Source organism: Bombina bombina, chromosome 4 (assembly GCF_027579735.1).
Source record: "Bombina bombina isolate aBomBom1 chromosome 4, aBomBom1.pri, whole genome shotgun sequence".
In the NCBI taxonomy this organism is placed as follows: domain Eukaryota; kingdom Metazoa; phylum Chordata; class Amphibia; order Anura; family Bombinatoridae; genus Bombina; species Bombina bombina.
In genome coordinates, this window is record NC_069502.1 from 19,258,733 (window position 1) to 19,282,956 (window position 24,224).

Below are 24,224 nucleotides of genomic sequence, written 5' to 3' on the forward strand. Positions count from 1 at the left end.
GGATTCTTCTTTTTTTATTCTGTATAATATTGAAAATAAGAATACTGTATTCTTCACATATATAATAATTCACATTTAATTTTGACCAACATGTGTAAAGCAATGCCACTTACAGCAAACCCATGTTAACGTGTATGCGAAATTCCATGTTCGCGATCATTGCGCAATGATTCAAAGCGGAATTACGCATCCGTCATTTGACCAACATGTGTAAAGCAATGCCACTTACAGCTAACCCATGTTAACGTGTATGCAAAATTCCATGTTCGCAATCATTGCGCAATGATTCAAAGCGGAATTACGCATCCGTCATTTGACCAACATGTGTAAAGCAATGCCACTTACAGCAAACCCATGTTAACGTGTATGCGAAATTCCATGTTCGCGATCATTGCGCAATGATTCAAAGCGGAATTATGCATCCGTCATTTGACCAACATGTGTAAAGCAATGCCACTTACAGCTAACCCATGTTAACGTGTATGCGAAATTCAATGTTCGCGATCATTGCGCAATGATTCAAAGCGGAATTACGCATCCGTCATTTGACCAACATGTGTAAAGCAATGCCACTTACAGCTAACTCATGTTAACGTGTATGCGAAATTCCATTTTCGCTCTGTGACGCATATTCTGTAGAGTGCAAGAAACATCATTCCTATTTCATGTGTCACTAATCTAAAATCAGATATCTAAACATCATATGTAGTGTATGTCGTGAGATCTGTATAGGTTTAGTATCTGACTATATACACATTATTTAAAAATAAAAAAAAACATTAAGATATTATATGAAGTTGGATAATTACCTGGTTCAGATTCTCCATCTCCTCCCAGGCCACCGGACGGAGAAGCAGCTGCCCTGGCCCCCGCGTCAGGACTTTCAGATCCCGCAGCTGGGAGGGAAGAAGAGGAGGCCGAGGATGGCGAGGATCTAAATCTTTTGGGGACCCAGAGATTGAGGAGCTCACATAAAGTCACCTCATAAGGGAGTAGGTACAGTTTCCGCGGGGCCTCTCTTTTGCCCCCTCTTTTACGGGCTTGTACCCACTCCCTTATGAGGTTGACTTTTTTTGTTAACCGCAACCTCATATCTCCGAATCTCCTCATGATCTGATCCTGGCTCCTCTGGACGTCACACACCAATCTAACCGCATTGGTGATAGACTCCAAGAGGGCCTTCTTAACAGGCGCATCTGTCAACCTCCTCTTGTTCCCAAACAGCTGGGGATAAAAGTCCTTGACGGCGTGGACCAGTGCAGCGCTCTCCTCCTTGGTGAACCTGGGAGCTGACATGCCTGCTGGGTTGTCGAATATAATTTTTTACAAAGATTATATACTGCCTGCAGGCATTAGAGAACTGACAAAGATGGCAACATGTAATGGACTTTTATATGGTGAAGTAAACATGAGATGCACCATGGGACAAGTTATCTGTACATCTGATTGGATAAAAGTTTGAAATATTGTTAGAATGTCTGTGAGACCATCCTGACTCAAGTTGTGTTTGTGTGATGAACTCTGATTGGCCGTTCCTTAATGTTTCAGATCTTAGTAACTTCCTTACACATACCTCCTGGTGGTGCTGTAACTTCATTTTTCATGTAGACTTATTTGTAACTCATGGGCCTGTCATGCGGATATGTGTGACGCAGATTTAATATCCGTGATCCGTTAAATATTAATGATTAAATTCTCTTTAAAATCTAATACTGTCACATTATTAAATGTTGTAGACATTTCTCGGTTTAATAACGGTAGGTTTCTTTAATGCAAATACACATTTAATATTGTATGTCTTTATTGTTCCTAAAATCCATTTCTTGACTTATTGTGAAGTATTGATATTGCTCTATTAAATGTATTTCATAATGCACATTGATTGTGTGCTATTGCGTGACATTAGACTCTAATGTTTAAAGATGCTAATCTGGTGTTTCAAGATGCGTTTCCCACGCAATATTTCTGAATGTTCAAATTCAGGTTATAATGTCAGTAACTTGGATAATCTGTTTATAAATGTTAAACTACAGGTTTGTTTGTTATTAGTAAATAAACCTCGAGCTTGTATTTGTCTGAAGTGCTCATATATGTTATTGTGCAATGGCGTCTTTATTTTTAAATAGACATTACAAACAAACAATTGTATCAAATGATCTGTAGAGATAGAAAATTGTTTAGACTTTAAAACCTAAATCAATTTATCTTAGTATTTAGATATCCTCAACAGAAGAAATTTAAATGCACATGGTGGAGCCAATCACATAAGGCATCTCTGTGCATCCACCAATCTTCATCTACTGAGCCTATCTCGATATGCTTTTCAAGCAAAGTATGTCAAGATAAGAAGAGAAGTAAATACACTCTTTAAATCTCTTAAAGGGACACTGTCCAAACAAATTTAGCGTTGGTGATTCAGATTGAGCATGAAATGTTAAGCAACTTTATATTTTAATCCGATTCTCAAATGTTAAGAATTATCTTGTTATCTTTCTTTGCAAATCAATATTTTAGATTACGGACAATTGTTGGAAAAAACCAGGGTTGTCCTTGATGATTGTTGGATAAATTAATCCACCACAAAAAAACAAGTTCTGTCCAGAGTACTGAAGCAAATAAATTATCTATTTAATGCCTTATTTTTAAAGTAATGATAGCAACATCACAAGGAGCATTCATAATATGAGACAATTTTTAAAGTTGCTTAAAATAGAATACTCATTCAGAATGTATAAATCATTAATTTTTTAACTGTCTCCCTTTAAGTATATTTTGAGTTCATGTCCCTTTAAATAAACATTTCACAATAATGCTTGAAATATCAGAAACCTAGGCACCTTCCTTTTGCTAAATTAGTATAACATATGAGTAAAGCAAATTTAGATTAAATTCTGGATTGTTTTACACACTGACTGAAATATATATTGTAAAGGAGGTATTTCAGAGTCTTCAGCTTAGAGGGACATTAAGCTATATGTTATGTATGCATTTTGGATAAGATTATAATATTTGAACAACTTAATATGTTTTGGTATTCAATCATTAGATTGTAATTATATATATTCTTGGATTAAATACATATCTACATAGGCTATTTTGATGCTGATTGTTGGTTGCACATATATGCCTTATGTAATTGACTAAGATATGTGCATTGATGTATTTTTTTCAAAGTATATTTAAAGACTGAATGTAATTCTATAGTACTTTCTAAATATGTTTAAATTCTTTTATGAATTATTGAAAAATCAATACACAATATACTTTGTCAATGTCCCTTTAAGGACCAAAACATTTGGAATGTTGATTTAACATTGTCAAAATAAACTAAAGGGTAATGAAAATTATATATAGATATGTGATGTCTAACCCAAGAGGTAAGATTTTAAAAACTACATAATATTAATAACTATAGTTAAATGACTCCACTAGAAAATCAAATCGATTAACCTGGTATCCAATAACTAGCTTGTGAAAAATATCAAGTTAAATGACCTACCATTTATAAATGTAAAAATTAAAATAATTTATCAAATAATGTTTTGAGATACCTAAGGAAGATACAAGATCTTATAAAATTAATTTTACATTCAACAACACTGTCACTTTAATGTAATTGAACCACTTCCCCTTCTTAAAAGTGAAAACAAATAATTTATGACAAATTTTGACTACATATCCGAAATTATTTTAACATCTAAGAATTTCCAAAGAAAAGCATTAATGGATCTCACTCCGCAATTAATGTTAAAAAAAATAGTTTTATGTAATATTCTCTGAATCAGTGGATTTTATAAAAGTAATGCATTATTTGATCTTATGCATGTGCTTGTCAAATAGACAACTACCAGTCATGGGAGTCAAATTGTTTTTTATTGACAGATTATATGGATATTTATTATAATCTGTTCAAAAGAGGGTATTTAATAATAAAAATTTTATTATTACCATTTTAAAAATTTTAAGTTTCTGAAAAAAAAAATATTCCTGGAAGTCATCAGATGACAATCTGAAATTAAAAAAAAATATTTTTAACAAAGTTAATACACACGTTGTCAAATATTCATAAAATACATTTACAATCATCTTGTGTCTATGCTCTAACTTTGTGCAACATTTGTTCAAGATATTTATTAATTTAAATTTTCAAAAAATAAATAAAAAAAAAACATTATATTGTGTACTAAAAAATAAATTAAAATATCTGAATTTCAAATTATACATAATAATGTATATCACATTTCAATAATATATATGTTGAACATAAATGTCATATTTCATGTCCATTCAAATACCTCTATATCAACTATAATATGTATTCCTTTTTCTGATTGTGATCCCTAAATATCTAATGATGAAATAAGTATGACTAATGTATGTAAGCTACTAATATTCAACATTCTTCCTGTGATTCTTAACTAGCATGCATTGGTACACCAACCTTGATAATGCATGGTCTTTGAAAGTCAATTCAGGGCTATACAGTTGATCTTCAATAGGTGTCTTATTCATCATTTCAAAAATAGAGGACTGTGAAATACCATCTAAAAAAGTAAAATCATCTAAGTGTCTGATTGTAATCCCTAAATATCTAATTAAAAACTAAATATGACTAATGTATGTAAGCTACTAATATTCAACATTCTTCCTGTGATTCTTAACTAGCATGCATTGGTACACCAACCTGGATAATGCATGGTCTTTGAAAGTCAATTCAGGGCTAAACAGTTGATCTTCAATAGGTGTCTTATTCATCATTTCAAAAATAGAGGACTGTGAAATACCATCTAAAAAAGTAAAATCATCTAAGTGTCTGATTGTGATCCCTAAATATCTAATTAAAAACTAAATATGACTAATGTATGTAAGCTACTAATATTCAACATTCTTCCTGTGATTCTTAACTAGCATGCATTGGTACACCAACCTGGATAATGCATGGTCTTTGAAAGTCAATTCAGGGCTAAACAGTTGATCTTCAATAGGTGTCTTATTCATCATTTCAAAAATAGAGGACTGTGAAATACCATCTAAAAATTAGAAAATCATCTAAGTGTCTCCAATAGGATGCCTCCACAGCCTTATTCTATCAAATAGTTGGCACTTACCATGTGAACATGTCTTTGTATGGTTTTCAAGGTCAGCAGATTGGAAAGATAATGCCAGACATGATCCCATTGGTATACTTCAATTTAAATCTTGTATTTTTCCACTGTCAGTCTGGGCAATCTTCACTGTCAGGCTTCTAATTCTTCCCTTTCAGTCTTTAGATTAATTCAGCTCCCTAATGGCAGAAAAAGTTTAATAACAATTACTACAAGTGTGTGAATCATTTATGTACCCCTCTCCCACCCCCCATTTCAGAATAAATTTCTGTCATTAGCTTACTAAGCGTGTGTAGCATCTTGTGTTATGTTCTATCAAGTGTGAAGATGAGTCATATTGAGCAGAACAAACCTCTAATGTGTGACATTGAACCATAGTCATGCTAGAGTATCCCTTTCTGAGTATTTACATTTTAAGTAATGTGTAAACTAAATACTAGTTTAGAAAATGTATGCCATATGATGTATTTGTGTACAATTCATGCCAGCAACAGTCCATACATTTATACTTACCAGCTGATGTCCTCTTTAAAAACCAGGTGGCAAAGACTCGCTACAGGACCCAATGCCCAGAGCATCACCTATATTAATAAATGAAACACATTTTTAGCATTTGATGAACAATCTTAACATGTTTGCACAATTATCTACTTGTCATTTCCCTAGAGTTCACATCTATTGACAATACTACAGTCTAACTTCTTTTCTTTACCGTCTAAAGTTGCGGTTGATGATGTCTGCTCTGACATTGAGCCCCTCGTCCCGGAATGGCCCCTCTAGAACAGGATCATCCTCCTCATCTCTGAGGAGGTTTCTGTCCGGCCGAACGGCCTGCAGCATCCCAGCCCGCTGTGCAATATTATGCAGGACACTACAGGCTACAACGATCTTAGCCACCTTCTTTGGGTTGTACTGGAGGGCTCCTCCCGACCTGTCCAGGCACCTGAACCTCATCTTCAGGAGCCCGAACATCCGTTCAACCACCGCCCTGGTTCTCTTATGAGCCCTATTGTAGCGCTCCTCAGACACATCAGTTGGGCTACGCAAGGGGGTAATGAGCCAAGGCCGGCTCATGTACCCAGAATCACCTATAAATTATGAACAGAACATAATTCTAACAGAATCCTCAAAATAGTATTTGGAGTACAATAAAAAGTTTTGTACACAATAATCCAGTAACAAATGTTTATTTTTATTTTTTTTATTTTTTTTAATCATAATTTTTTTATTGAGGCAATACAAGGCATATAACATAAGAACATATTATACATTTCGTATTTGTTTCTGATGAAACTTGCATACAAAGCGTAGTTTATCTGAATGATAATGAAATATCAACATATAATAAGGGTAGTGAAATCTCAATGAAAACATCATGCATGTAACTCTCCAGACATAATCAGATCAAATTGAGGATACAGAACAATGTATGCAGACATAAGGTAAAATAGACATAATCCAGCATTACCTCTTTTAACTTTTTGTTTCCTATATAAACACAAAGTAAATTTTATATAAGATAAAAATCCTGAACAGCCTATACATCCTATAGAGTGATATACTGAATAAAATAGAGATGTATATGTTATCTGAGATTTTGCAGAATAAAGGAAATCATTAAGAGTTGCTCCTACCAGATGGACAGAATTATAGATGATGTCAGTGAATGTTAATCCATGACTATCAATGGGCCATCCTCACTTCTCTCTGTCTCCTGTAGCTGGATGCCCTAGTAAACCAACCTCAATTTCACTTATAAATATAAGTATAGGAACAACTCATGTCAACACAATATCTATGGCGGATTAACACTGCCAGTCTAATCTATAAGCTACAATACTTGAGATTATCATAGAGGAGGGGTCATAAACAGGGATCTCAATTCTATTATTGTAATGGTGCGCTATCTTACTTTATGTAGCAACTGAGAGGCTCTTGGTACGATAGAAGATGGGTTTGATTAAGTAAGGGGACCATTAAAGACAAACCTTGTTAATATTGAAATATCTCGACTATTCCTTTCATAGTGGAGTATATGACTATATCCCTATTTATATAGGAGAATGCGTACCTAGTATGCTTGAGGTAACACTGTGAGAGAGACCAATTATCTGAGAGGTCTCTCAATACACGGGATTTCTATCAAAGAGGCGAAGTAGTCGCCACACGTGGTTAACAAAAATGGTTTAGTCCCGTTAGCTGAGTTATATATATGAATGCATGTTTGGCTAAATCTTAAACAGCAGTATACCTCTCCAAAGGCAACCACACTTATTATATTAAACAGTGCTCCTCACATATAAGCTGCTGTCCCCATACATACAATTATGCATAATAAAAAAAATAGCATGAGTATATGAGTAAATGCATAGTCTGATGGGGGCCCTAATCATACTGCACTGTATACTGGCCACACCAGAGAAGCATGAGATTTATCTCCAAGGACGGTGGCTGTTACTTAATTGGGGATAATAATTCCATCCAAATGTACCCACACAACAGACCATCTTAAATCTAAATGTAAAATTGCTAATAAACTTAGCCCCTTAACTGGTATTACTTATCCCTTGCAAAAGGCTGGCTTTAAACCTAAGGGTATGTAAAAGAGAAAAGCATACATAAGAGAAAGAGAAAATAATAATAAAAAAAAAGGAGACAACAATAGCATAGTTACAATTGAAATGAGAAGGTACTTCAAGACTAATTGTACATCCCTTGCTAGAATGTCCAAAACTCACACTAGATCATGGGTTCATTGCTAACACTAGGAAGCATAATAGTCACTGCAGAGCGTCCATAACTACCCCACGCCAACTCTATTGCAACATCGGAATGGTAAGTAGGACCCAGACCATGGTGTTATATAGCCATCCACAAAGATACCGGTACAAGATATGCCCGGCCCGGACATCACCTGCCCACTCAGTAGTAACTCTAAGCAGATGCTCCACTGCGCGATACTGGCCAAAGTCGTCAGCCCTTCTGAGCGCCCGGTGCTTTCTGTAAGTATACAGCTCCTAATTGACACGGAACCCTCATCACCCCCGCGGGGACCGGCCGCATCCCCTCCCGGGGGAGCCGAGGGCAACCATGAGCAAATGGTGGACCGCTCTTCAGGTATGAGACCCTTCAGTTGAGACATGGAGCCAGAGTTGTGCGGCACAATATATGGGGAGGGTCCCGGCTGTGGTTCAGTAGACTCGTCTGGTCCTAGAATAGCCGCACTCCCCGGCATATTTCCTTGCACTTTGGAATGTGAGCCTGACATACTTGCTGCGTAGCACATATCCCTCAGGTCCGAAAATCTGTAATCGATTAGACAGTCTAGGGCTTTCAATTTAGCTTGTAATATAGTATATGAGTCCTCCATATTATCAGCTTTATGTAGCTTTCTGGATAGTAAAGTTAACTGTAGCAGATTAATACTGCTCTACTCGAGAAAAGAAAAGACTCGAGGGGGGTATTGAATGTGTGTGACAAATTAGCGGCCTACCTTCCAGGTTCTGATTGCTAGAACCTAACTGAAGAAAATATATGAATTAAGGTATCATTCGACTCCTTATCTTCTCCTGTGAGATGTCGATAAATCTCAAAATGAAATGCCAGATTTGAGAAGAGTTATTCAGTCTTATTGTAGATGTACTCAAGGAGCTAGATGAATTTGCTGCTGTACATGGCCGCCTTCCAGACACGCCCCCAAATGTTTATTTTAAACTAAAAAAATCTAGTTAAATATTATTCTCTATCTTCCCATTTTATCTAAGACATGCTACATATGCGTATTTCTCCTAAATCAAGCCTTGTGTAAAATGCAAACTACATGGTTACATTGCATTCTCTATCTGAGCATTTAAGGTAAGACATGCTACATATCTGCATTGAACTAAAAGACATTAGCGGAAAGAGACAATGACATGGTTAAATTGCATTAGCTAATATCTTCCCATTTCAGCTAAGACATGCTACATATGCGTATTTCTCCTAAATCAAGCCTTGTGTAAAATGGAAACTACATGGTTACATTGCATTCTCTATCTGAGCATTTAAGGTAAGACATGCTACATATCTGCATTGAACTAAAAGACATTAGCGGAAAGAGACAATGACATGGTTAAATTGCATTAGCTAATATCTTCCCATTTCAGCTAAGACATGCTACATATGCGTATTTCTCCTAAATCAAACCTTGTGTAAAATGCAAACTAAATGGTTACATTGCATTCTCTATCCGAGCATTTAAGGTAAGACATGCTACATATCTGCATTGAACTAAAAGTAGACATTAGCGGAAAGAGACAATGACATGGTTAAATTGCATTAGCTAATATCTTCCCATTTCAGCTAAGACATGCTACTTATGCGTATTTCTCCTAAACCAAACCTTGTGTAAAATGCAAACTAAATGGTTACATTGCATTCTCTATCTGAGCATTTAAGGTAAGACATGCTACATATCTGCATTGAACTAAAAGTAGACATTAGCGGAAAGAGACAATGACATGGTTAAATTGCATTAGCTAATTTCTTCCCATTTCAGCTAAGACATGCTACATATGCGTATTTCTCCAAAACCAAACCTTGTGTAAAATGCAAACTACATGTTACATTGCATTCTCTATCTGAGCATTTAAGGTAAGACATGCTACATATCTGCATTGAACTAAAAGACATTAGCGGAAAGAGACAATGACATGGTTAAATTGCATTAGCTAATATCTTCCCATTTCAGCTAAGACATGCTACATATGCGTATTTCTCATAAACCAGACCTTGTGTAAAATGGGAACTACATGGTTACATTGCATTCTCTATCTGAGCATTTAAGGTAAGACATGCTACATATCTGCATTGAACTAAAAGACATTAGCGGAAAGAGACAATGACATGGTTAAATTGCATTAGCTAATATCTTCCCATTTCAGCTAAGACATGCTACATATGCGTATTTCTCCTAAATCAAACCTTGTGTAAAATGGAAACTACATGGTTACATTGCATTCTCTATCTGAGCATTTAAGGTAAGACATGCTACATATCTGCATTGAACTAAAAGACATTAGCGGAAAGAGACAATGACATGGTTAAATTGCATTTGCTAATATCTTCCCATTTCAGCTAAGACATGCTACATATGCGTATTTCTCCTAAACCAAACCTTGTGTAAAATGCAAACTAAATGGTTACATTGCATTCTCTATCTGAGCATTTAAGGTAAGACATGCTACATATCTGCATTGAACTAAAAGTAGACATTAGCGGAAAGAGACAATGACATGGTTAAATTGCATTAGCTAATATCTTCCCATTTCAGCTAAGACATGCTACATATGCGTATTTCTCCTAAACCAAACCTTGTGTAAAATGCAAACTAAATGGTTACATTGCATTCTCTATCTGAACATTTAAGGTAAGACATGCTACATATCTGCATTGAACTAAAAGTAGACATTAGCGGAAAGAGACAATGACATGGTTAAATTGCATTAGCTAATATCTTCCCATTTCAGCTAAGACATGCTACATATGCGTATTTCTCCTAAACCAGACCTTGTGTAAAATGGCAACTAAATGGTTACATTGCATTCTCTATCTGAGCATTTAAGGTAAGACATGCTACATATCTGCATTGAACTAAAAGACATTAGCGGAAAGAGACAATGACATGGTTAAATTGCATTAGCTAATATCTTCCCATTTCAGCTACGACATGCTACATATGCGTATTTCGCCTAAACCAGACCTTGTGTAAAATACCAACTAAATGGTTACATTGCATTCTCTACCTGAGCATTTAAGGTAAGACATGCTACATATCTGCATTGAACTAAAAGACATTAGCGGAAAGAGACAATGACATGGTTAAATTGCATTAGCTAATATCTTCCCATTTCAGCTAAGACATGCTACATATGCGTATTTCTCTTAAACCAGACCTTGTGTAAAATACCAACTAAATGGTTACATTGCATTCTCTATCTGAGCATTTAAGGTAAGACATGCTACATATCTGCATTGAACTAAAAGACATTAGCGGAAAGAGACAATGACATGGTTAAATTGCATTAGCTAATATCTTCCCATTTCAGCTAAGACATGCTACATATGCGTATTTCTCCTAAACCAGACCTTGTGTAAAATGGCAACTAAATGGTTACATTGCATTCTCTATCTGAGCATTTAAGGTAAGACATGCTACATATCTGCATTGAACTAAAAGACATTAGCGGAAAGAGACAATGACATGGTTAAATTGCATTAGCTAATATCTTCCCATTTCAGCTACGACATGCTACATATGAATATTTCTACTAAACCAAACCTTGTGTAAAATGCAAACTACATGGTTACATTGCATTCTCTATCTGAGCATTTAAGGTAAGACATGCTACATATCTGCATTGAACTAAAAGTAGACATTAGCGGAAAGACACAATGACATGGTTAAATTGCATTAGCTAATATCTTCCCATTTCAGCTAAGACATGCTACATATGCGTATTTCTCCTAAACCAAACCTTGTGTAAAATGCAAACTAAATGGTTACATTGCATTCTCTATCTGAGCATTTAAGGTAAGACATGCTACATTTCTGCATTGAACTAAAAGTAGACATTAGCGGGAAAATAAAATAAATGGTTAAATTGCATCCGATAGCTGAACATTACGCTAACATTTTAAAAATACAGTGGCAATTGTCAAACTAATTAACCATGTTGTGCACAAATACTCACCAACGAGATAACCAGGGGTCATTTGTCTGTCCTCAAACGGTCTCCACAGGGACGACTGAGCGAGCATGACTAGCCCCTCCAAAATTCGCACACACATGCATAATCCTCATCCGTGCGTCACAAACATACTGCACGTTGAGGCTATGAAAATGTTTGCGATTTCTGAAGGGCAAGTCATCAATTGGAGCACGCAGCGCAATGTGGGTACAATCAATGGCTCCCAAGACATTGGGCATTTGAGCAATATCAAAGAATTAACGCTTCAGGCGCCTCCAATCACCATCATTCTGTGGGAATCCTATGTAGTGCTTACTGATACGTACCATGGCGCCCAGAAAGTTATCAAACACCCCAGAGAATGTACCTTGAGCCAGGCCATGCATGTACAGTTCTCCGGATTGAAAACTCCCGGAGGCCAGGACGTATAGACAACATAGCATCTTACTCATGGCGGGAACAGCAGTCCTTATTCTTATACGTGGCTCCAAATGAGGTTTAAGAAGATCGCAAAGGCCAATGAGCTGTTCGCGATTGAGCCGATACTTATCATAAACCTCAAAGTCGCTCATGTTTTCCAAGGTGGGTCTCACCCTGTAGACACGAGGACCTCGAACCAGACGACCCCTTCATCTCAGGCTGAGCCGCCGAGGCTGCCTGATTCTATCAACCGCTAGTTCGCCAATAGCAGCACCAGCAGCGTCTACCATGTCATTGTCATCCATCTTTCAAAACAGCGTAACAAGGTAAGCACTTGATCTGATGTGGATCACAAGTGATGCATTGGCCATGTTGTTTGGGGGATTTATAGTACGATTAGTCCAATGGTATTGAGTTTGTAATGATTGCTAATTGTATTCACTTGTTTGTATGTGAGCGGCGCGAATGCTTTCACAGTGGGCGTTTTTTTGTTGTTTGCTGAAATGTTGTTTTCCCCCAATGAATCTCAATGTGAAAGTGTCAAATATCACACATACAGTGCATGTTTGTAATGTTTGTTCATATGCGTAATCAATATTTCTTAAACGCGATCTTCTAGTAACAAGCACACGTCCAGGCTAACATGAATGAAAGTGCATAGTTGTGTATAATGTGCATCGAATGTGATCGATCAATGTTGCTGCAATATTGTTTGTAAACGATAAATTAACATCTGCCATCTGTAGTATTGTATATATATAAGTGATTGCCGAGCAGTCAATATTGTATGCGTCCCTTTAAAATCGCAATAATAATTCAGAACTTCCCGTCTGCCATCTGTAGTATTGTATATATAAGTGATTGCCGAGCTATCAATATTGTATGCGTCCCTTTAAAATCGCAATAATAATTCCGAACTTCCCGTCTGCCATCTGTACTATTGTATATATAAGTGATTGCCGAGCTGTCAATACTGTACTCGTCCATTTAAAATGGCACTAATACTGAATAACTTCCGGCTGTCATCTGTAGTATTGTATATATAAGAGATTTCCGAGCTATCAATATTGTATGCGTCCCTTTCAAATGGCATTAATGCTGAATAACTTCCGGCTGTCATCTGTAGTATTGTATATATAAGTGATTGCCGAGCTGTCAATATTGTATGCGTCCCATTAAAATGGCACTAATACTGAATAACTTCCGGCTGTCATCTGTAGTATTGTGTATATAAGTGATTGCCGAGCTGTCAATATTGTATGCGTCCCTTTCAAATCGCACTAATGCTGAATAACTTCCGGCTGTCATCTGTAGTATTATATATATAAGTGATTTGCGATCTGAAAATATTTCTTAATTGTCCCATTCAAATCTCCCTAATAATGCTGTTCCAAACTGTTGTTTACGTATATGTTGTATTGTAGTATTGAGTGTTAAAGTTCAGAAAGGGGCGGTACAGTCGTGAATCTGTGATGTGTATGGTTGAATCTTCTAATGACGTAATCATATTATTAACCTGCCTATGTAGTTCTGAAATCCTCATTGTGTTGTTGTATTGTGCTACATTGTTATTGTGTGCATAATAAAATCTAAATGTATGCTTTGTGGTTGCGTGATGGTTGATGCGTGTTATGTACATGTACGTATATATTGTGATTGTGTCCCACATATGCTGACTTCTATATAGCGGTCTGGCATTGTTGTTCCTTCCCATAAAGTGAAATCTGTAATCTGGTGTAATGATGTTCTTGTTGTACGTAATTCCTAATGGTTTCTGGTGATGGAATCATGATGTTAAAAGTACAGTAAAATCCATATGTTCTGTTTTTTGATTCGTAGAGAGAATGTAATGTGTTTTTCCCCCCATCATTTGAATGCACATGTATGAGTGAATGTTAAAAGTAATGTATGTGCATCCATGAGTGATCATGTGTTAAGCCTATGTAGATATGCTGTTGATGCAAGCATATGAGTTGAATAAATGAAATGCAATAATAAAGGTAAATGAGAATTGTTTCCCATTGTGTAGTGTTTGTGAATCCTGAAAAGTGTACATTATTTTTGTGTCCGTTTAAATGTAATATTTTGATAAAAACAAGTTTGTTACTAGTGATGTTGATTTGTAGTTGATGTAATATAAAAGTCTGAAACAATTTAATGGTGTTGTGAATATTCAATAAGTACAATCCATAAATCCACCATAGGGAAATAGTCATTTCTTGATCTATTTATCATAGCTGGGTCTAACGCATAAAAGCATGTATTTTCTAGCGCTGGTATTTGGAGTTTTTCGGTCTACGCTATTTGTGTGCGTTAGGGAAATGTGGGTTTCGCGTGCACGAGCACGCTTCCCAATAGAAGTCAATGGAGGCTCTAAAATTTGGTAATTTTTTTTTTCAAAGACTGGTTTTCCTCGTAAAGTGAGTGACGTCATGAGCTTGTGTGAAAAAGTAACTAAATCGTGTTCTTTTTGTAATAAATAAATATTTTTTGTATGTCATGTGGTGTATATTGTTTGTATGCATCGATGAGTGTATGTTTGTGATAATCTTATTAGTTAGATGTAGGTATATGAGGGTCTTTTCCCGTGTGTCAATGTAAGTCAAAGGCAAAATGGATTTGTGTTGTTTTTTTCTAACACCCGAGATCTCGCAACTTTGATCCTTTGTATTTAGAAGAAAAATTAATAAATCTGAAAAATAAATAGCGTTTGTATGAGTGTAAGTGTACTTTGTGTAATATTTGTTTTGTGATTCGTGAATGTTTATTTTGTCGGTATATTTTTACTACTGGGTCTGAGGTGTCGGTAGAAATTTGAGCGTTGGGTGATTTTTGAGTGTCGGTAACTGAACTCTAAATACCGGAGTCCGTAAGAAACCAGTGTTAGGGGCCTCTAATGCTGGTTTTCACGGCTAACGCCAAACTCCAAATCTAGGCCTAAGATAGCTACAATGTAACTTATAGTTACATTGTAGCTAGCTTAGGATTTATATTTATTTTACAGGCAACTTTGTATTTATTTTAACTAGGTAGAATAGTTATTAAATAGTTATTAGCTATTTAATAGCTACCTAGTTAAAATAAGTACAAATTTACCTGTAAAATAAAGCCTAACCTAAATTACAATTACACCTAACACTACACTATCATTAAATTAATAACATAAACTAACTACAATTAACTACAATTAAATTAAATAAACTAAAGTATGAAAAACAACAAACACTAAATTACAGAAAATAAAAAATAATTACAATTTTTTTAAACTAATTACACCTAATCTAATCCCCCTAATAAAATAAAAAAGCCCCCCAAAATAATAAAATTCCCTACCCTATAATAAATTACAAATAGCCCTTAAAAGGGATTTTGCGGGGCATTGCCCCAAAGTAATCCGCTCTTTTACCTGTAAAAAAAAATACAATACCCCCCAACATTAAAACCCACACACCCAACCCTACTCTAAAACCCACCCAATCCCCCCTTAATAAAACCTAACACTAACCCCTTGAAGATCACCCTACCTTGATGCATCTTCACCCAGCCGGGCACAAGTGGTCCTCCAGAGGGGCAGAAGTCTTCATCCGATCCGGGCAGAAGAAGACCTCCAGACGGGCAGAAGGCTTCATCCAGGCGGCATCTTCTATCTTCATCCATCCAGAGCGGAGCAGGTCCATCTTCAATCCAGCCGATGCGGAGCATCCTCTTCAAATGAAGTCCAAGCGAAGAATGAAGGTTCCTTTAAATGACGTCATCCAAGATGTCGTCCCTTGAGTTCAGATTGACTAATAGGACTCTATCAGCCAATCAGAATTAAGGTAGGAAAAATCCTATTGGCTGTTCCAATCAGCCAATAGAATGCGACCTCAATCCTATGGCTGATTGGATCAGCCAATAGGATTTTTCGTACCTTAATTTCGATTGGCTGATAGAATCCTATCCTATCACGACAGGAAATATACTGGATACATAAACTGGGTAGCCTGCTACCTGTTGGATTCAACTCTGAGTATGATATTATCAACTATTGGAATAGGGGAAATTATTACCCTCTAGTTTCACTAACACTAAATTTTCTAGAATAGTACTTTTTCTGGTAATCTAGTGATGAGTGGGTTTGTAATCACTAAGTTTAACTTAATATCTGCAAGAGACGTTTTTAAGTCACTTAAGTTAGTATCATTATATATATCTTAAACGAATGGAAGAGAGACAAGCCTTAAGTTAGTTAATTAGCACACTTCAACAATTGGCAGCCTATGGTCATATACTGTTGATTGTAGAGACAGTTTTGCTTATGACATAAATATCAGAATTATTGATATAATGCTACTTTGTATTTATAGCATATAGGTTAGCTGAATATTTGTGTCTAATTTTTTGTGGATTATAATCCTAAAATTGTGTGAAATCTGTGGGTCTGCATTTAAAGACTGTTTTTTCCATATATAACTATATAATCAGATTCATGTATGGATTTAAGCTAAAATGAACCTTTCACACTATGTTTATTCAATAGATATATATGGTTATGGTATTATCAGCTTTGGTTTAAAATTACTGTGTTTGATTTAATATTAAAGGGACATAATACTCATATGCTAAATCACTTGATATTAAAGTGACACAATACTCATATGCTAAATCACTTGATATTAAAGGGACATAATACTCATATGCTAAATCACTTGATATTAAAGGGACATAATACTCATATGCTAAATCACTTGAAACTGATGCAGTATAACTGTAAAAAGCTGACAGGAAAATATCACCTGAGCATCTCTATGTAAAAAAGGAAGATATTTTACCTCACAATTTCCTCAGCTCACCAGAGTAAGTTCTGTGTAAAAAGTTATACTCAGCTGCTCCCAGCTGCAGGTAAAAAAATTAAAGAAAATGAAGAAATGAACAGCAGCCAATCAGCATCAGCAGTGCTGAGGTCATGAACTCTTACTGTGATCTCATGAGATTTGACTTGACTCTCATGAGATTTCATAGTAAGCTTCCTTTACCTGATTGGTGAAATAATATGAGAGTGCACGATGCTCATCCCTTCAGATGTCCCAGGACAGACACACTAAAATGCTGCTTAATAAAAATATCTTTCTTTTTTACATAGAGATGTTCAGGAGATATTTTCTAGTCAGCTTTTTACAGCTATGCTGCATCACTTTAAAGTGTTTAAACATTTGGGACCTTTAAGTTTTGAGTATGTTTTTATACATCTCACTATATAACTATATGTATTCTTCTTTATCTATTCCAATACCAGTTCATCATGTTTTAGATCGCTAATTATAAATATTGTTTTGTGTTATATTTATAATCTATTCGCTTTAAATATGTGTCCTTACGCTTGAAACAGTGAACAAATAGTTAAATAATGGGAGGAACTGGATTCTCCAATACGAGGATACCACTTCATTTAAAAGTCCTGCACAGCAGGTAGATTTTAAGTTTATAACTACGGTCCCTGAGACCGAAACCGGTCAAACTCTTTTTCCCCATTTTTAACCTTATAGGAGCACTTGTTTTTTTAAATGGAAATTCAATAAAGTTTTTTATTTTATCTTATGAATCACAGCTCTTGTGTTTGATTCATAGAGTTCAAGGGAATCACCTTCTTTTTCATAGATACAAGAGCTGATTACTTTAAGGCAATGCCCGCAAAAGGTCCTTTTAAGGGCTATTTGTAATTTAGTATAGGGTAGGTATTTTTATTATTTTGGGGGGCTTTTTTATTTTATTAGGGGAATTAGATTAGGTGTAATTAGTTTAAATTTTTTTTTATTTTTTATTTTCTGTAATTGTTTTTTTTTTTTGTACTTTAGTTTATTTAATTTAATTGTATTTAATTGTAGGTAATTTAGTAAATTAATTTAATGATAGTGTAGTGTTAGGTTTAATTGTAACTTAGGTTAGGATTTATTTTACAGGTAAATTTGTACTTATTTTAACTAGGTAGCTATTATATAGTTAATAACTATTTAATAACTATTCTACCTAGTTAAAATAAATAAAAAGTTGCCTGTAAAGTAAATATAAACCCTAAGATAGATGAAATGTAACAATTAGTTATATTGAAGTTATCTTATGGTTTATTTTACAGGTAAGTATTTAGTTTTAAATAGGAATAATTTATTTAATTGTAGTAATTTTATTTAGTTTTATTTAAATTATATTTACTTTAGGGGGGGTTAGACTTAGGGTTAGACTTAGGCTTAGGGGTTAATAAATTTAATATAGTAGCGGCGACGTTGGGGGCGGCAGATTAGGGGTTAATAAATGTAGATAGGTGCCGGCGATGTTAGGGATGGCAGATTAGGGGTTAATAAAATGTAACTAGTGTTTGCGAGGCGGGAGTGCGGCGGTTTAGTTAATATATTTGTTACAGTGGCGGCCATGTCCAGTCAGCAGATTAGGGGTTAAAAACTTTATTATAGTGTTTGTGATGTGGGGGGGGGGCGCCTCGGTTTAGGGGTTAATAGGTAGTTTATGGGTGTTAGTATACTTTGTAGCACTTTAGTTAAGAGTTTTATGTTACGGCGTTAGCCCATAAAACTCTTAACTACTGACTTTTAAATGCGGTAGGAGTCTTGACAGGAAAGGGTCTACCACTCACTTCTTCCAAGACTTGTAATACCGGCGTTAGGCAAATCCCATTAAAAAGATAGGATACGCAATTTACGTAAGGGGATTTCCGGTAAGCTCGAGTCGCGGAAGAAAAGTTAGCGGTACACCTGTACCTGCCTGACTCGTAATACCATCGGGCGTTAAAAAGCTGCTTTGTGACCTCTCAATGCTGCTTTTTAAGGCTAACGCAAGACTCGTAATCTAGCCGTATGTATGTTAGGCCACTTACATATATCCATTTTGCAATATGTGTAAAAAATTACAGCTGTTATGCATTTAAGTGCAATTAAGAGTATCCAATAGAATTTTAGTGTTGCTTTTAAATATTGGCGGTATTTTTTACCAAGCTTATGTCTAAGATTAAGGCCATTGGCCGAAACATGTCAGACGCTTGTTACTAATTTCTGTTAATCTTTTTAACTTGACCATTAAAGTTGGACTTTTTAATTTCACGGCATTGGAGGCTTTTTTCACAACAAGTATTTATATATATATATATACACACATATATATGTATACAATGTGCGTGTGTATATATATATATATATATATATATATATTTACTGTATATATATATATATATATGTGTGTGTGTGTATATGTGTATATATATATATATATATATATATATATATGTATATATATATATACAATACCAAATAAAAAAGTTAGGATTGAACAATAATTTTAGTCAATCAAAGAGGGACACAGGCTGCACATAGTTTAGCAGAGGTTTTATTACTATATAACTCCAAACAACCGAATCATAACATCTACCCTCCACTAGTGATGTCGTGAATAGTTCGCCGGGGAATAGTTCCCGGCGAACATAGCTTGTTCACGTTTGCCGCGGCGGGCGAACATATGCGATGTTCGATCCGCCCCCTATTAATCATCATTGAGTAAACTTTGACCCTGTATCTCACAGTCTGCAGACACATTTCAGCCAATCAGCAGCAGACACTCCCTCCCAGACCCTCCCAGCTCCTGGGCAGCATCCATTTTAGATTCATTCTGATCCTGCATTCTTAGTGAGAGGAGATATAGTGTAGCTGGTGCTGATTTTATAGGGAAATTGATAGCTAGGCTAGTGTTTTCAGTGTCCACTACAGTCCTGAAGGACTCATCTGAACTCTGCTGTAAGGACAGCACCCCAAAAGGCCCTTTTTAGGGCCAGAACATCAGTTTTTTTTGGGGGGTTTTGCCTGTGTAATTTTGACTGTGAAACATCAGTCTTCTAGTGTAATCGAATTGCAGTTGCCTGCCTGCCAGCGTGTGTGCCAGGCCCAATTACCAACTAGTGCCATCACTCATATCTGTTGTAACAGTATTGTAAATTTAAAAAAAAAAAAACTTTTTTGACTGTGAAACATCAGTCTGCTAGTGTAATCTAATTGCAGTTGCCTGCCTGCTTGCCAGCGTGTGTGCCAGGCCAACTTGCCAACTAGTGCCATCACTCATATCTGTTGTAACAGTATTGTAAATTTAAAAAAAAAAACTTTTTTGACTGTGAAACATCAGTCTGCTAGTGTAATCTAATTGCAGTTGCCTGCCTGCCTGCCAGCGTGTGTGCCAGGCCCACTTGCCAACTAGTGCCACCACTCATATCTGTTGTAACAGTAGTGTAAATTTTGTAAAAAAAAAACCTTTTTTGACTGTGAAACATCAGTCTGCTAGTGTAATCTAATTGCAGTTGCCTGCCTGCTTGCCAGCGTGTGTGCCAGGCCAACTTGCCAACTAGTGCCATCACTCATATCTGTTGTAACAGTATTGTAAATTTAAAAAAAAAAAGTTTTTTGGCTGTGAAACATCAGTCTGCTAGTGTAATCTAATAGCAGTTGCCTGCCTGCCTGCCAGCGTGTGTGCCAGGCCCACTTGCCAACTAGTGCCATCACTCATATCTGTTGTAACAGTATTGTAAAAATTTTTTAAAAAAACTTTTTGGACTGTGAAACATCAGTCTGCTAGTGTAATCTAATTGCAGTTGCCTGCCTGCCAGCGTGTGTACCAGGCCCACTTGCTAAGTGCCACCACTCATATCTGTTGTAACAGTAGAGTAATTTAAAAAAAAAAAATTTGACTTTGAAACATCATTGCCAACTAGTGCCACCACTCATATCTGTTGTAACAGTAGTGTAAATTTTGTAAAAAAAAAACCTTTTTGACTGTGAAACATTAGTCTGCTAGTGTAATCTAATAGCAGTTGCCTGCCTGCCTGCCTGCCAGCGTGTGTGCCAGGCCCACTTGCCAACTAGTGCCATCACTCATATCTGTTGTAACAGTATTGTAAATTTTTTTTAAAAAAACTTTTTTGACTGTGAAACATCAGTCTGCTAGTGTAATCTAATTGCAGTTGCCTGCCTGCCAGCGTGTGTGCCAGGCCTACTTGCCAACTAGTGCCACCACTCATATCTGTTGTAACGGTAGTGTAAATATTTTTTTAAAAAAGTTTTTTGACTGTGAAACATCAGTCTGCTAGTGTAATCTAATTGCAGTTGCCTGCCTGCCAGCGTGTGTGCCAGGCCCACTTGCCAACTAGTGCCACCACTCATATCTGTTGTAGCTGTAGTGTAAGTTTTGTAAAAAAAAACTTTTTTGACTGCGAAACATCAGTCTGCTAGTGTAATCTAATAGCAGTTGCCTGCCTGCCAGCGTGTGTGACAGGGCCCACTTGCCAACTAGTGCCACCACTCATATCTGTTGTAACAGTAGTGTAATTTAAAAAAAAAAAAATTTTTTGACTGTGAAACATCAGTCTGCTAGTGTAATCTAATTGCAGTTGCCTGCCTGCCAGTGTGTGTGCCAGGCTCACTTGCTAAGTGCCACCACTCATATCTGTTGTAACAGTAGTGTAAATTTTGTAAAAAAAAACTTTTTTTGACTGTGAAACATCAGTCTGCTAGTGTAATCTAATAGCAGTTGCCTGCCTGCCAGCGTGTGTGCCAGGCCCACTTGCCAACTAGTGCCACCACTCATATCTGTTGTAACAGTATTGTACATTTTTTAAAAAAAAACTTTTTTGACTGTGAAACATCAGTCTGCTAGTGTAATCTAATTGCAGTTGCCTGCCCGCCAGCGTGTGTTCCAGGCCCACTTGCTAAGTGCCACCACTCATATCTGTTGTAACAGTAGTGTAAATTTAAAAAAAAAAACTTTTTTGACTGTGAAACATCAGTCTGCTAGTGTAATCTAATAGCAGTTGTCTGCCTGCCAGTGTGTGTGCCAGGCCCACTTGCCAACTAGTGCCACCACTCATATCTGTTGTAACAGTATTGTAAAAATGTTTTATAAAATCTTTCTTGACTGTGAAACATCAGTCTGCTAGTGTAATCTAATTGCAGTTGCCTGCCTGCCAATGTGTGTGCCAGGCCCACTTGCTAAGTGCCACCACTCATATCTGTTGTAACAGTATTGTAAATTTTGTAAAAAAAAACTTTTTTGACTGTGAAACATCAGTCTGCTAGTGTAATCTAATAGCAGTTGCCTGCCTGCCAGAGTGTGTGCCAGGCCCACTTGCCAACTAGTGCCACCACTCATATCTGTTGTAACAGTAATGTAAATTTTGTAAAAAAAAAAACTTTTTTTGACTGTGAAAAATCAGTCTGCTAGTGTAATCTAATAGCAGTTGCCTGCCTGCCAGCGTGTGTGCCAGGCCCACTTGCCAACTAGTGCCACCACTCATATCTGTTGTAACAGTAGTGTAAATTTTGAAAAAAAAACTTTTTTGACTGTGAAACATCAGTCTGCTAGTGTAATGTAATAGCAGTTGCCTGCCTGCCAGCGTGTGTGCCAGGCCCACTTGCCAACTAGTGCCACCACTCACATCTGTTGTAACAGTAGTGTAATTTAAAAAAAAAAAAAAAAATTGACTTTGAAACATCAGTCTGCTAGTGTAATCTAATTGCAGTTGCCTGCCTGCCAGCGTGTGTGCCAGGCCCACTTGCCAACTAGTGCCACCACTCATATCTGTTGTAACAGTAGTGTAAATATTTTTTTAAAAAAGTTTTTTGGCTGTGAAACATCAGTCTGCTAGTGTAATCTAATTGCAGTTGCCTGCCTGCCAGCGTGTGTGCCAGGCCCACTTGCCAACTAGTGCCACCACTGATATCTGTTGTAACTGTAGTGTAGATTTTGTAAAAAAAAACTTTTTTGACTGAGAAACATCAGTCTGCTAGTGTAATCTAATAGCAGTTGCCTGCCTGCCAGCGTGTGTGCCAGGCCCACTTGCCAACTAGTGCCACCACTCATATCTGTTGTAACAGTAGTGTAATTTTTTAAAAAAAAACTTTTTTGACTGTGAAACATCAGTCTGCTAGTGTAATCTAATTGCAGTTGCCTGCCTGCCAGTGTGTGTGCCAGGCTCACTTGCTAAATGCCACCACTCATATCTGTTGTAACAGTAGTGTACATTTTGTAAAAAAAAACTTTTTTGACTGTGAAACATCAGTCTGCTAGTGTAATCTAATAGCAGTTGCCTGCCTGCCAGCGTGTGTGCCAGGCCCACTTGCCAACTAGTGCCACCACTCATATCTGTTGTAACAGTATCGTAAAAATGTTTTATAAAATCTTTCTTGACTGTGAAACATCAGTCTGCTAGTGTAATCTAATTGCAGTTGCCTGCCTGCCAGTGTGTGTGCCAGGCCCACTTGCTAAGTGCCACCACTCATATCTGTTGTAACAGTATTGTAAATTTTGTAACAAAAAACTTTTTTGACTGTGAAACATCAGTCTGCTAGTGTAATCTAATAGCAGTTGCCTGCCTGCCAGTGTGTGTGCCAGGCCCACTTGCCAACTAGTGCCACCACTCATATCTGTTGTAACAGTATTGTAAATTTTTTTTTAAAAAAATGTTTTGACTGTGAAACATCAGTCTGCTAGTGTAATCTAATTGCAGTTGCCTGCCTGCCAGCGTGTGTGCCAGGCCCACTTGCTAAGTGCCACCACTCATATCTGTTGTAACAGTAGTGTAAATTTAAAAAAAAAAACTTTTTTGACTGTGAAACATCAGTCTGCTAGTGTAATCTAATTGCAGTTGCCTACCTGCCAGTGTGTGTGCCAGGCCCACTTGCTAAGTGCCACCACTCATATCTGTTGTAACAGTATTGTAAATTTTGCAAAAAAAAACTTTTTTGACTGTGAAACATCAGTCTGCTAGTGTAATCTAATTGCAGTTGCCTGCCTGCCAGCGTGTGTGCCAGGCTCACTTGCCAAGTAGTGCCACTACTCATATCTGTTGTAACAGTAGTGTAAATATTTAATAAAAAATCTTTTTTGACTGTGAAAAATTAGTCTGCTAGTGTAATCTAATAGCAGTTGCCTGCCTGCCAGCGTGTGT